Source organism: Panthera leo, chromosome B2 (assembly GCF_018350215.1).
Source record: "Panthera leo isolate Ple1 chromosome B2, P.leo_Ple1_pat1.1, whole genome shotgun sequence".
Taxonomy (NCBI): domain Eukaryota; kingdom Metazoa; phylum Chordata; class Mammalia; order Carnivora; family Felidae; genus Panthera; species Panthera leo.
Genome location: NC_056683.1, coordinates 121,122,996 through 121,135,518, shown reverse-complemented (window position 1 = coordinate 121,135,518; position 12,523 = coordinate 121,122,996).

The following is a 12,523-nucleotide window of genomic DNA, read 5'->3' as shown; positions in this document are numbered from 1 at the left end:
TTTGGATATGTCAGCGTGTTCACAAATGCTGGAAAACATAAACGCCTTTGAGGTCAAGCGATGGTGTGGGATCATATCTGGTTCCCAGCTTCCACCTCCCCTCGCCTCCCCTTTTCTCACCTGCCCTGTTCTCCAGCTCAGGCCCCGGTGTCTTCATTAGTTAAGTCTAGGACCAATCCCATGAATCAACAGGAAGAATTTCAGCAGCTCCAGTCTCGAAGAACCCACAGTTTTGTTCTTATACCTGGTCTAGCCCAAGCTCATCCTTATTTCTGAGACCTAAGCCACATCTTGATTCCAAATCTTGTCAGGGGACTGTATTGTGCAGGGGACTGCCTCTTGCTGACAGACATTCTGGATGTCATTTCCCAGCTTCTGGGTCTCTTTGGATCTGTAGAAGCTTCTTCTGGGCTCATGAGGCAGTCTCATTAATGCATATTTGACCAGATGCTATTCTCTGTCACCCCAACACGGGCCCAGTTCTCCGTTGTGAACGCCAGTGGCTATGATGTCTTAGCACCCGATGGGCCTTTTTTCATTCGTTCTAGCCTACCACGGGTCACTTTAGCTCCAAGACCTTCCCCTCCCAGACCATCCTATACTGTCTCAGGCCCCACATCAGTTAAGGGCACCCTTTGGGTCTGTGCTGGCCCCACAACAGAATCCCACCAGAGGGGTGACTCTGCAGCTGTGTGCCTGCCGTCTCCCCTGTGTGCTGTGTTCAGAACTGATAATGAAAACACCGGAAGGGGAGGCACAGGGGTTTCAATTATATCTGTTGAGTTTTATTTCTGAGCTGGGTGACGGGTGCTTGGGTGTTTGCTACACTATTGCACACACAGGAAATACATTCCGAAAAGGGAAAGTGGATCGTGGTGAAGGACAGAGTGGAGCACGCACGGGGGAAGCTGAGGGGACGTAGGGCCACTCCTTCTGGCACGGCCCCAGAGGCTCCTGCTCGCGGAGGTGGCCTGGATGACAGCAGGACATGAGGGGGCAGGAGCAAGGACTTCGAGGAGCCCCACTTCTGAGTGTGCCTAGCCGTGCCTTTGAGTCACTGAGGTCTCTGGTTCACAGGCAGATTCAGATTCAGATGGTCCGGGGTGGGGCCCGATTGCACTCTGAGTGTCAAAGAATCAGAGGGCACTTCAGAAAAGCTCCCACTCTGAGCCTCCTCCCAGGTCTCCTTCCCAGGTCTCAGGAGCAGCTGCCTCCTGGATCTGGCCCCTCCCAGACACGAAGGAGGTGCTCAAACGCCAGTGTAGACCTTCCTGGGGAAGGCCTCCAGCGTGCTTGTTGGCACGGAGCCTGAGACAACTCAGGACCTTCACACGCAGCCCAGAGGAGGTACAGGAAAGGCAACACCTAGAGAGAAACCCACCAAAGAATTTCACCATCCGGGTACCGTTCTCCTCCCTTTGATAGGAGGGCACACACTGAACTGACCTCACAGCCTGAAAAGAAGCCTGTCTCTGACCCGCTTACACAGAAATGTAGTTAGTTAATTAACACCAATTAGTTAACACCATTCAGTGACAGGTGTTAGGGGTAAATGTTCCGCCAAACCGTAAAAAATAACTTTGCCGACTACCTATAATAATCAACCAGCATGCTTTTTATTAAGAGCTATCACCAGTCAATCGAGGATCCTCAAATATCTGGTTAAAGAGAAATACTAAGGTGTGGGAAAGAGCAATTAACAGTGGGAGAAACAGATACAAGAAAGAAGATGGGAAACACCGAATTCGTCTCAGAGAGATCTGAGGGCACAGCACATTTGTCCACAGCAGCGGGCTACTACGGACAAGGAGCGGGTGACGGACGTGAAGAGGCCTCGAAGAATTAAACGTTGGCGATAAAATGAAGTAAAATGAAAAATCAATAGAGTTGAATCATTGGTTTGGCTGAAAACTACGTACCGATCTGGAAGATAAAGTTGAGAAAATTGCTCAGAATAGAGGGCATGACAGAAAGGGAAAAATAGAAGATGGAGCAGAGATCTAGAAAGCTGTCAGTATAATTAGTCCAAGATGAGAGAACAAAGGTAGAGAAGCAAATAAATAATTAAAAAATAACTTTCCGATGAAAAACACTCACCATGTGCTAAGGACTATTCTGTTGAAATTTAAAAATTCTTAGCATAAGGCTTGCAGAGAGACCTGCCAGGATACCTACAAACCTTCCCCCCCACCAAAAAACAAACAACAACACAACAAACAAACACGCACACAAAAAAAAACCCAAAAACAAAAATACAAGCATAGGATTGTCATCATGTGCTTTTCATTAATAATACTGACTTTGGGCATACCTGGGTGGCTCAGTGAGTTGAATGTCAGACTTTGGCTCAGGTCCTGATCTCATAGTTCGTGAGTTCAGGCACTGCAAGGGGCTCTCTGCTGTCAGCACCGACTTCAGCTCAGGTCATAATCTTGTAGTTGATGAGTTTGAGCCCCGCATCAGACTCACTGTTGTCAGCACAGAGCCTGGTTCAGATCCTCTATTCCCACCCCGCCCCCCATCTGCCCCTCTCCCACTTGTGCTCTCTCTCTCTCTCTCAAAAAAATAAAATACTGATTTTGGAAGACAGTAGAGCAAGATTTCAAAGTTCTGAGGAAACATTATTTTGAGCCTACATGTTATAGCCAGCTAACCTATTACTCAAGAATCCAAGCAAAATAAGCTAATGACTCAGAGTGTTTCTCCTGTTTACTCTTCTGGGTGTGACCTGGGATGTAACTTAGGAGAAAGAAAAACAAATCCAACAAACAGAAGAACTGCTGAGGAACAAAATGAAAAGAAATGTCAAATTATCAGCAGTAAAACAGGCCTAGAAAGTAATTGGCCCAAATTAGAACAGAGTAGACCGGAGATGGTAACTGACGAACACTGATTACAAAACATGTGTAACAAGCTGGAAGATCTTAGATGTGTAAAAATGTCCACGTATGTCTCTTCTCTCCGTTAGAATAAAGGAAATAATAACTATTCAGAAGTGATGATAAGACGAAGTGAACCGAAGTGTGACATGACCTGGAAAAATAGAAAGGGTGTAAATAAAGGGAATCCATTTTTCCCTTATTTTTTGGATGGACATTTTTGTAAATATAAAATTGCATTTACATCTTCATGGGCCTTACATATTGCTGGGTTCTGCAATGAGTGTTTATATGATCTTAATGTTATGAATGTCTCTCACTGGTTTTCAATTTTTAAAGTCAAGCTGTAGACAAAGTACAGAAAACTAACTTAAAATGACAGAACAGAGTACAAAGGTTCCAGCCTGGATCATAGTAATCAGCTGACGAGTCGCACAGAGGAAAGGGTGTGGCCAAGGCTAGGCCGCGGGGATCTACTTTCTTCCTCTTACAGAACAGAGCGTGGGTTGAAGATGCCACAAATTGATGAATCAAGAAGCAAGGATCGAGGCAGATTATTTAAAGGGACGCACGTAACCATTCAAGATCTCAAAATGTTAATGGAATTAATAAAAGTTGGAAGGTGGAATGCAGGTGAACTCAGAGTACAAAGCGTATTAAGTGCACACACCTTTCCTCGTGGGAAGATTATGTATTATTCGAAGTTGATAAGGCCAGAAACACAGGCACACACATACCGATTAGTTCTGTAGTATAGACAGACCTAAAACCAGAACTGTTTAAAAATGGTTGCTTCTCAGTTGAACAAGGACAGGCGAGGGGTTGTTTAGTATAATGGAGAGAGTTTCATGTGAATCATGAGGTACCCTTTGAGTTTATGTTTTTTAACGTGCTATGAACAGTCTTATAAATAATAGCATATATATTTCAAAGCTCTCCCAGTGATGCTTTTTTATGCATGTGGTAATTGGGACGAATGTACTCTATGCTCCAGGGTATCTTAAGCCTCCGGCCCTCTGACCTCTGGTTGCCATAAGAGAGCTGAGATCCCCGGGTATCTGGGAGACGCAGCCTGATTGCAGAGCATCTGGGAAGCCTGCCCCGGGTCAGGTGAGGGGAGGAAGACACCTGGTCTCCTGTGCCCTGTCCCTAGCCTGGCCGGTCTGCTCAGCAGGGGGCTCCAGAGAGTCACCGCCCAGGAGAACCTCCTTCCCCTTGCACCTGTTCTTTTCCTTCTGCCTGCACTTGGAGGGTGAGAGGCAGTGCAGGATAACTCACCAGCCTCCGGCCATCCATGCTGGATTTCCCCTAAGCCTGAGCTGGGACTTTAAAAAGAAAACTCTACAGCCTATGGTCCTTCTTGGCTTTGGATTTGCTTCTCTGCTGGGAATTTCCCATGTCCTTTTTTTTTTGGAGGTTACTGAGGCTGCCTGTGACCTACATTGAAGGGGGACATCCCTACGATATCCCAGGGACAAGACTGGGGCTTTTCAGATGAGGGTTTCAAACATAGTTTTGGGAAAACGTTTTGTTCGCGGGTGTCTAAAGCAAGCCTTCTGGAAGGTGTCCTCGTGGTCATTAGCCCACCAGGTCGGAGCATTCACATCGTCCGTATCTGCTGCCACGTTAGTCAGCACCCCAATCACTGCTGACTCACCCCAGGGCCTGTGCAAAGCATCAGAGTCACTTCTCTGAGGCTTCTGCCAAAGAAATGATAAGCAGCCTTCTGGGAAGAGCCCAGTTTCCGATTGCGGCCGGCCACCCATCAAGCATCAGGAATTTGCCTGATCTTGCCTGTTAGCGGAGGATATGTCGTCGCCTCACTCCAGTTACACTTTCCCACGCTACACCTCATGGCATTCCTCATCCAATCTTTCTTACCTCAGGAGGAGTCATTCTACTCCAGCCTCGTCTTACAATTGCCATGCCAGTGTGACTCAGTTTCCAACGACGCGCTGAAAACTCCTCCTCGGAATCTTACGGACCCCGGGGGGTCATTGAATCACAGCGAGGCAGAATTGCCAGGGATCTTGAGGTCACCCTGTGTCGCTCCCCATTTCCCGGTGGACAGTTGAGGCACAAAGAGATTAACTGACTTGCCAAAAATCTTACAGCAAATAGTTCCTCCAAGTGGAACAGGAGGTACAGAAATATACAAGCGTCAAAGAGATAGGGGTATTCTGAGGACAATGAAAGATAATTGCAAATTCTAGTAACTATTTTGGACTTCCTTCCCACAGATAGTAAGCAGCTGGCCTCTATATCCACCGAGGACAAGATAAAGGGGGAAAAAAGTTCTTAATTACAGTTTGAGTTCATATGTAAAATTAGAAGTGCTTTATTTTGATGTTTTGAGCTCAGAAATAGTGAATGGTGGAAGAGGGTGGAAACCCGTTTTCCGGAGGGCTCCAAGCCCAGGTGGGGCCCCCGTGAGGGGTTGTGAGGAATGAGGTAGGGGAACAGCCCCGGGTTCTGTGTCGCCTTCGTTTGGGGTGGGGGAGGTCGCTGCATCCCATGCCAATAGCCCGAGTGGGATTTCAGTGCCCGCATCAAATGTTGTCACTGAGGCATCTCATCAGGGTGTCCACGTGTCGGATCACAAGGTCGGCCGCGGGTAAATAAGCCTCAGGAGGGCACAAATTCCTAAATAGGAGAAATCAGACTTTCATGTAACCTCCTTGAGAAAGGAAAGCACGTGAGAATCTTCAAGATAGGTAAAACCTTGAAGCTCAGCATTATTTATCCCTTTGGGGGGCTTTGGAACTATTTCTCTGATGTTTGAAGCGCACCCGCAATACGTGCTTCTTGAGTCCTTTTTGCCTGAATTGGAGGTATCTTCGGGGAAATGCACTCTCTCAGTTTGCAGTAATAACTCACCAGAAAGCAGTTCTGAGGGGTGATTTGTAACTCTCTGGGATCCTGAGGCCACCGGCTCGGACTTGGGCTGTTAGTGGTCCGCAGTCAGACTGAGCTCCATCCTCAGAATGGATATTGCCCTGTTCCCCGGGAAGCAACGTAAAGCGCTTACTGAAGCATTTACCCTGAGCTGAGCTCGCTGAACCTGCTCCCCTCCCCTGCTCCCTCCTCTGATATCCTAAATGAAGGGAGAGAGTTCACATCTCCCGGACAGTATTTGCAGAAAATGTACTGCACCCTTTCCTCAGGATGTGTTTAGTGCGTTCTAATCTTTCGAAAGACTAACTCCCTGAACTTAAGGTTAGAAATAATTAGACAAGAAAATCCCTTCTCTTGGTTTCTTGTAACTATCCAAAATGATGAGTAGTGGAAAAATCGCTGGAGGTCAGATCTCTCACTCTTCCTGAACCTTTGCACCGTATTGTTTATAGAAAGAATGTGACATCCCTTGGCATGATAAGGTGAGTGTTGCTATTTCTGCCTTTTGGCTGTTCGTTACGCTTTGCTATCATAAGCAAAGGGGCAGATAGATACCGAAACCTTAAAAAAAAAACTAAAAAAAATGATTACTTGGACTGTTCGGCATGTTGCTACAGAAAACACCTCTCTTTGTTTTGGCAAATCCATTTCGGAAAAGTGATTTAAATCTTGGCACAAATAGATAGCTTTTTACATCCTATTTTGATTGCCTTAGAGGTCAACCGTACAGTAAGCAACATTTAAGTTTTTAAGCTCTGAAGGGTATTAGGTGTCCCAGTCTTCTTTTTCTTTTTTAGTGATTGACATACTTTGATGCTTGTATAAGCATCGTCTCTATGCTTCACATAAAGTGCTCTGAAAATAAGTTCCAACACCCTTCCGTTCTCCAGAGTTCCAGGTCCTTGAAGTTAGGGATTGGTTTTTCATATTAGTCATGCCAACATTTCTTTTATCCCTAGGGCAGATCAGTGCCTTAGACAGAGTGGAGACTGAATACAAGTTTGCTCTTCTGAGCTTAAAAAATATAAAAATCACTATATGATAATTTGAATAGTCTTGTGTCCTGGGGAAATAGCATGCTTATTTATGAGGACGCCCAAACCAAGTGGTATTAATTATGCTACTCTACTGATCTCTGAGTAGGCACATTCATCCCGTAATCAAGAATACAATGTATACCTGAATCTAATATTATACTGTATGTTAACTAACTGGAATTTAAAGAAGAACTTAAAAACTAAAACAAACAAAAAACCCCCCAAAAACCAAAAAACAAAACACAAAAGCCAGGTGTCCTGGCTCGTCAGACGTACAAAGTCTGAGGTCAGGTTCTTGTTTCTTGGCTGAGGGTTATAGCCCGAGTGGTGAGGGCTCAGGGCTCAGCCTACTACCCAGACAGATGCGACCTGGCCCCGTCCACTGTTCCAGTGTATTCAGAGCTCATTACATGTGACCCCCTTGAACATCACTCCCCAGAAAACTAGACCACACTGTGTGACCGGAAGGCCACGACTGGGTCATTTATAACCTTGTAACTGCTGGAATACCTTCTAGAATTTTTGTCATGCTCTCCAAAGTGCGTGCCTGGGATCTGCAGGAGTAGAAAATACTTCACAGTTGAAAACTTGAGAGACACAGTAGGTGCCCATAAAGCAATCTAAAAAGAAACAAGTCAGTGGGGAACATGAACTGACATTTTTATAGGAGTTTAAAATCAGAAATGTACTGACTCAAGTGTTTTGGATTAAACTCACTAAAGCAATAAATTCATATCTTATAAAATGACGCCTTCTAGTAGGAGGAGCTGGCCAGTTAATGAGGGGGTGGTGACATGATGTGCCAGGAAAGTCTCTGGGGCCAGTGCTTGGACCATGTCATCTACAACTTCTACCTTTAGTTCTTAAAACCTCTGAAGCCATCCCTCACTTTTTTTTTTCTTTTTTCCTACATTGGTTCTATTATGGCAAATGTAAAATTTTCAATTTGATCCGCGCCCAAGAAATAAAAATTAGGTGAACATGTTTTTCATCTTATTTCTGTTAGGGAGGAAAATGTTTCTTCTGCCTTCTTCTGTTCTGTTCCTGGGGCCTGTAAATTAAACTGACAAAGGACAGATTAAGAAGAGAAAAAGCATAAACATTTTATTTTTAATTTTACATGAATGGGGGTGGTTTCCCTCCCCACAAATGAAAACCCAAAGTAGCAGTTAGACTGGGGTTGGGGAAATTATATACCATTCAAATAAAGGGCAATAGATTGTGGAGAGGTGTCTAAATGAAGGAAAGGGGGTTTGAGCTTCTAGGGGTGAGAAATTACGGGAGGGTAAACATTCTGGAAAAACTAATGCTAGATAAGGGTTATTTAGTAAAGTTTGTTTTTGGAGACTCACTTAGGTGCTGTCTCCGTTTCCGGTGATAAGGGCGGCTCTTTTCCTGGTATGGGAGAGGGCAGGGGACACCTAAAAAAGGGGAATTCATGTTCTGCTTTTGGATAGATAGGAGGAGGGCAGAGAGCTCTTCCTGTGTCTGGTTTTTCTCAGTTGCTTTCAGTTCAAAATAATCATTATACCAACGTGCTATTTTTTTTTTGGAAGCTTAAAACAGCACCCCTTTATTGGTTCACAGCTCTACAAGTGTGACTGTGTTCTCTTTGAAGGATAGGGCAAGGCTGAAGTCGAGGCGTCAGCCCAGCTGAGTTCTCCTCTGGAGATGCTGGTGTGGGGACAGGGAACATGTCTCCAAACTCTTTTGTTCTTGGAAAAATTCAGTTCTTTGCAGCTGGACGACTGACTTCACCCTTTCCTTGGTGGCTTTCAGCAACTAGAGGCCACTCACCTTCCTTGTCACATACCCTCTTCCCTCTTCAAGACAGCGAAGGCACATCAAAGTCTTCTTGTGCTTCAGATCTCTGGGTAGCTCTCCTATAACCAGCCAGAGAAAACTCTGGATTATCCTTGGCTAATCTCCCTGTCTTAAGGCCAACATATTAGAGACTTTAATTACTTCTCCAAAATCCCTTCACAGCAGTACCTAGGTTCCTGTTTGATTGAATAATTGGGATCATCTTAGAGTCCTGCCCACTGTGAGGTCTATGCTTCCTTCCTTGAATCCCAGCATGCCCGTGATTGCAGCCAAAGGGACACTGCGTGACTTCCAAAGTCGTGTTTTTTGGGTGGCATATCCTGATACCCTCCACTGCCTATGTTTCCCACCACTTAAAGGAAAAAACAAACAAACCCACTCACGTCTAAGTGAGGAAATATCGGGATGGTGTGCTTGGGTGAGTATGTTCTAGGAGAAAAACACGTCCAGTGGAAAAGAGATGCTGTGAGTAATTGGGGTTTCTAAACCCCAGGACGATCTTCAAGACTCTATGTCCTCACAGAGCAGCATGAGTGAAGATAAATGCAAGTCCTAGGATAAATTTCCTACTTTGGGGCTCCAGGATTAATCTAGAAAAGAAATGAAAACGCTATGTTCCAGTGGGTATGGTTATCATTTTAAGAAGGTCTGTAGAAAAGGAGCTGATCTAACCCACCAGGAGTCTACCAACTCTTCGATTGGTCTATCCAGATCCAGTGGACAGGAAGTTCAGGTCATGAGTGTAGAACGGAATGGACAGTCTTCATATTTTTCTCAAAGTTTGTTATCTGAAAGGAATCTTTACAATAATAACTTAAAGCCAAGATCTCAAACATTTCATTTTTAATGTGTCATACGTATAATATTCAACGAGAGCATTTTCAATGCCCATGTATTTGTAGGATCATATGATGGAGAACAAAAAAGCAGATTCTGAGTGCATGTGGCTTCACAGAGCTTCTAAGTGAGGGAGAATGAGAAGAACACCCAAAGAAAGGAGGCAAAATTAAGTAACACACGCTCATATAAGTAAATAACATATAAAACAAGGTGGGAATTACCAGGAGTTGTTATTTCCTTCATGGGGAAATGTTGGGAAGGTCTGAAAAAGCACAGGGTTCAGTGGACTAGTGGGAAAGAGGCAGACTGGGATTCTAGAAAAGGAAATGTATTTCTGAGCATGGAAGGAGTTTTAATAAAAACATTATTGTGGTTGTGTCACCTTTTCTGGAGGATGATTCCATCCTTCAGGAATAGGTGACTTTCCGAGCACTTGCAAAAGAGAATTGCTCCTAAACAGATACATCTTGTGTCTCTTTGTGGAATCCGAGGTTGCTGTGAGCGAACTGTGTCCAGAGGCCAAGTGCACTGAGATTGGATAACTGAGGCGATTCATTCTGGTCCTGTGAGTCTCTGTTTAATTTGGGAACAGTCACTCTCTTCTGTGGAGCTACAGTTCACGATGAATTTCACAGCCCTATTTTCTTTTTTCCAGGAATTTCTGATCTCCTGTTAACCTTTAGATTCCCTATTAGATATGTATTTTATAGCATGGACTTTCCCCGCTCAGCTATATTATTCTTGACTGATTTTTGATTGGGTGTAGCTTTCCTGGTTGAAATGATCACATCCCTGAAAGCATATATTTTATAAGAGAAAGTTTCTTTTAACAACTTCTTAAATCCTTTATAGCCTACGTTTGCAAACTGTTACATTTCTCCAGCAGGGTTTACTTTAAAAATGTCAGCATGAGATTTTAAAATGCAAATATTTCTAAAGCTACCACCCACGATTTGAGCTGTGAAACGATGCACATATCTGAACTGGCCAGATTTGGGGGCGCACATGCCATGCCTAAATCCCATCTGATCTTTATCAGGCCTTGCAGACACAGTGGGTTCTCTGCTGGCTGCCTTCTGGTGGATGGGAAGGGCTGCCATTGAGGCTTCCTGGGACTACCCATGGTGGCTCAGAGGGACTTCCTTTACCAAGGTCTGGGCACTGCTGAAGCAACTGGCAAGCAGCTTTAAGCTTAAGAGAAAATGCAAACCCGAGCTGGATTAGCTATCCTCAGCCCCAAATCCTCCCCAGTCGGAAGGACATCAATGGGCTGCACTGGGCAACCATGGGGTGAAACAGAAACCACAGCTCCCGTCTTTGCGTCCAGAGCTTTTCCCGTCCCGGTGACATCTGCTTGCCAAAGTTGAGCAGGTGGGGGTTGATTATTTAAAAACAAAACATTATTAAACTCTTTGGAACCAGACGGCTTGCGGTGACAACTGTCATGGTGAGTGTAGCGCCCACGTGGGCGCTTCACCCCAGAGGAGGGATGGGGGGGGTGCTCCTTGCTTTGTCTAATTTGCATTCCTTTCCCTCCTCCTTTTCCTTCCCTCTCCTTCTTCTTTTTATTTTTTGGTATGTATTATTAATGTGCCAACTCCGGATTTTTTTTTAAATATCTGCATCATCAAACATTTTCCGCCTCCCTCCGTCTCCCCCACCCTTAAGTATTTCCCAGATACGGTCAGAACAGCCCGTACTCAGAGTTCATATCATGGGCTCCCTGGCGATCTGTACAGGCATCTCTGTCACTGAGTACTGCTAAGTTAGATGAAGTGTTAAGATTACGGGGATTGTATTAGGTTACAGATTCTGAGACATCATGTGAGGTGGGGTGACGACTAATGTTCCCTGGCACATTTTCTGGGCTTGGCCTCTGCCACCTGTGCAGATTTCAAGGAAATGGATGAGTGGTTTCGTTCTGGTCAGGTGGCGGGGAATGGGGACATGTTAGGAAACACTCGTCTTCCCTTCAAATCGTGCCATGGAGCAGGAACAGAGGAAAAGTCCAGCTTGGCTAGTCACCCTTAGCATTGACCTGGTGTGTGAGCTAACCAACACTGAAATGCTCTCCTGGTACAATGATCGCAAAGATGGCTGGGAAAATACGGGCTCCTTTTGAGCTAGGTGTTTCCTTCCGCAGGGTTGCTCTCTACTGGGAACAATTGATGCTGTTTTCCTCCCTGCTGCCCTCAGTGCCGTGCGTGGGGTGGGGGAGCCTGGGGCAGGAGACAGGTGCCCCGAGTGCAGAGCAGAGAACTGAAGCCATCTATAACCCTCCCCACTGGAATCCTGGTAGACTTCAGGGAAGGGAAGTGCATGAGATCTGGGATCCATCTATATTCGCTGATCTAATCATCAGGGATCCTGGACTCTTGGTTTATGGCTCATGGTGTCCGTCAATCTGCAGACAGTGTGAATGACGTCAGGTTGAAGATGGCTTCATTACGGATGCTTCTTGACCAGCCAAGGAAATGCATCTGATGATAATAGTGCTCCTCAAGTAATGAAAATAAAATCCTTCTCTAATCCCAAATTATTTTTTACATATGAGTCAGAGTTCACAAATCCTCGTCAACATAACTCGTTTTATTTACTAGTTATAGGATGTGGATGGAGTACGAAGAGTTCTGGATTAGAGGGTAGGCTGGTGACCCTGCTGTGGTTCAGTCTGGGCTCTGGTATGACTGGGGCAGGGCCTGGTTAATTGCAGAAGGTGAGAAAGAGCCAGGCCCCTGCACTACATGCCCTCAAAAGGAATAGGGCAGGTGCTGCTGGGCCAGGATGCCCAGGAGAGCTGGTCTGGGAAGTGAGAGTGCCACTGTGACAATAACCACCAGGGGGCAGTCACTGCAAACAGCTGGAAGCCAAAGAGCTCCTGTCCTACCAGGGGCTGAAGTTATACTTGGAAATAGTAGGAGAAGTTCCCGAACGCTGGCAAGCTGGGGGTGGCCTCTGGACATGTTGAAGAGAGTGAGTGCCTGCTGGCACTCACAAGTGGGGCTCTGATTCCCAACAGGAAGATAGGGAAAAGCAAGACAGAACCCT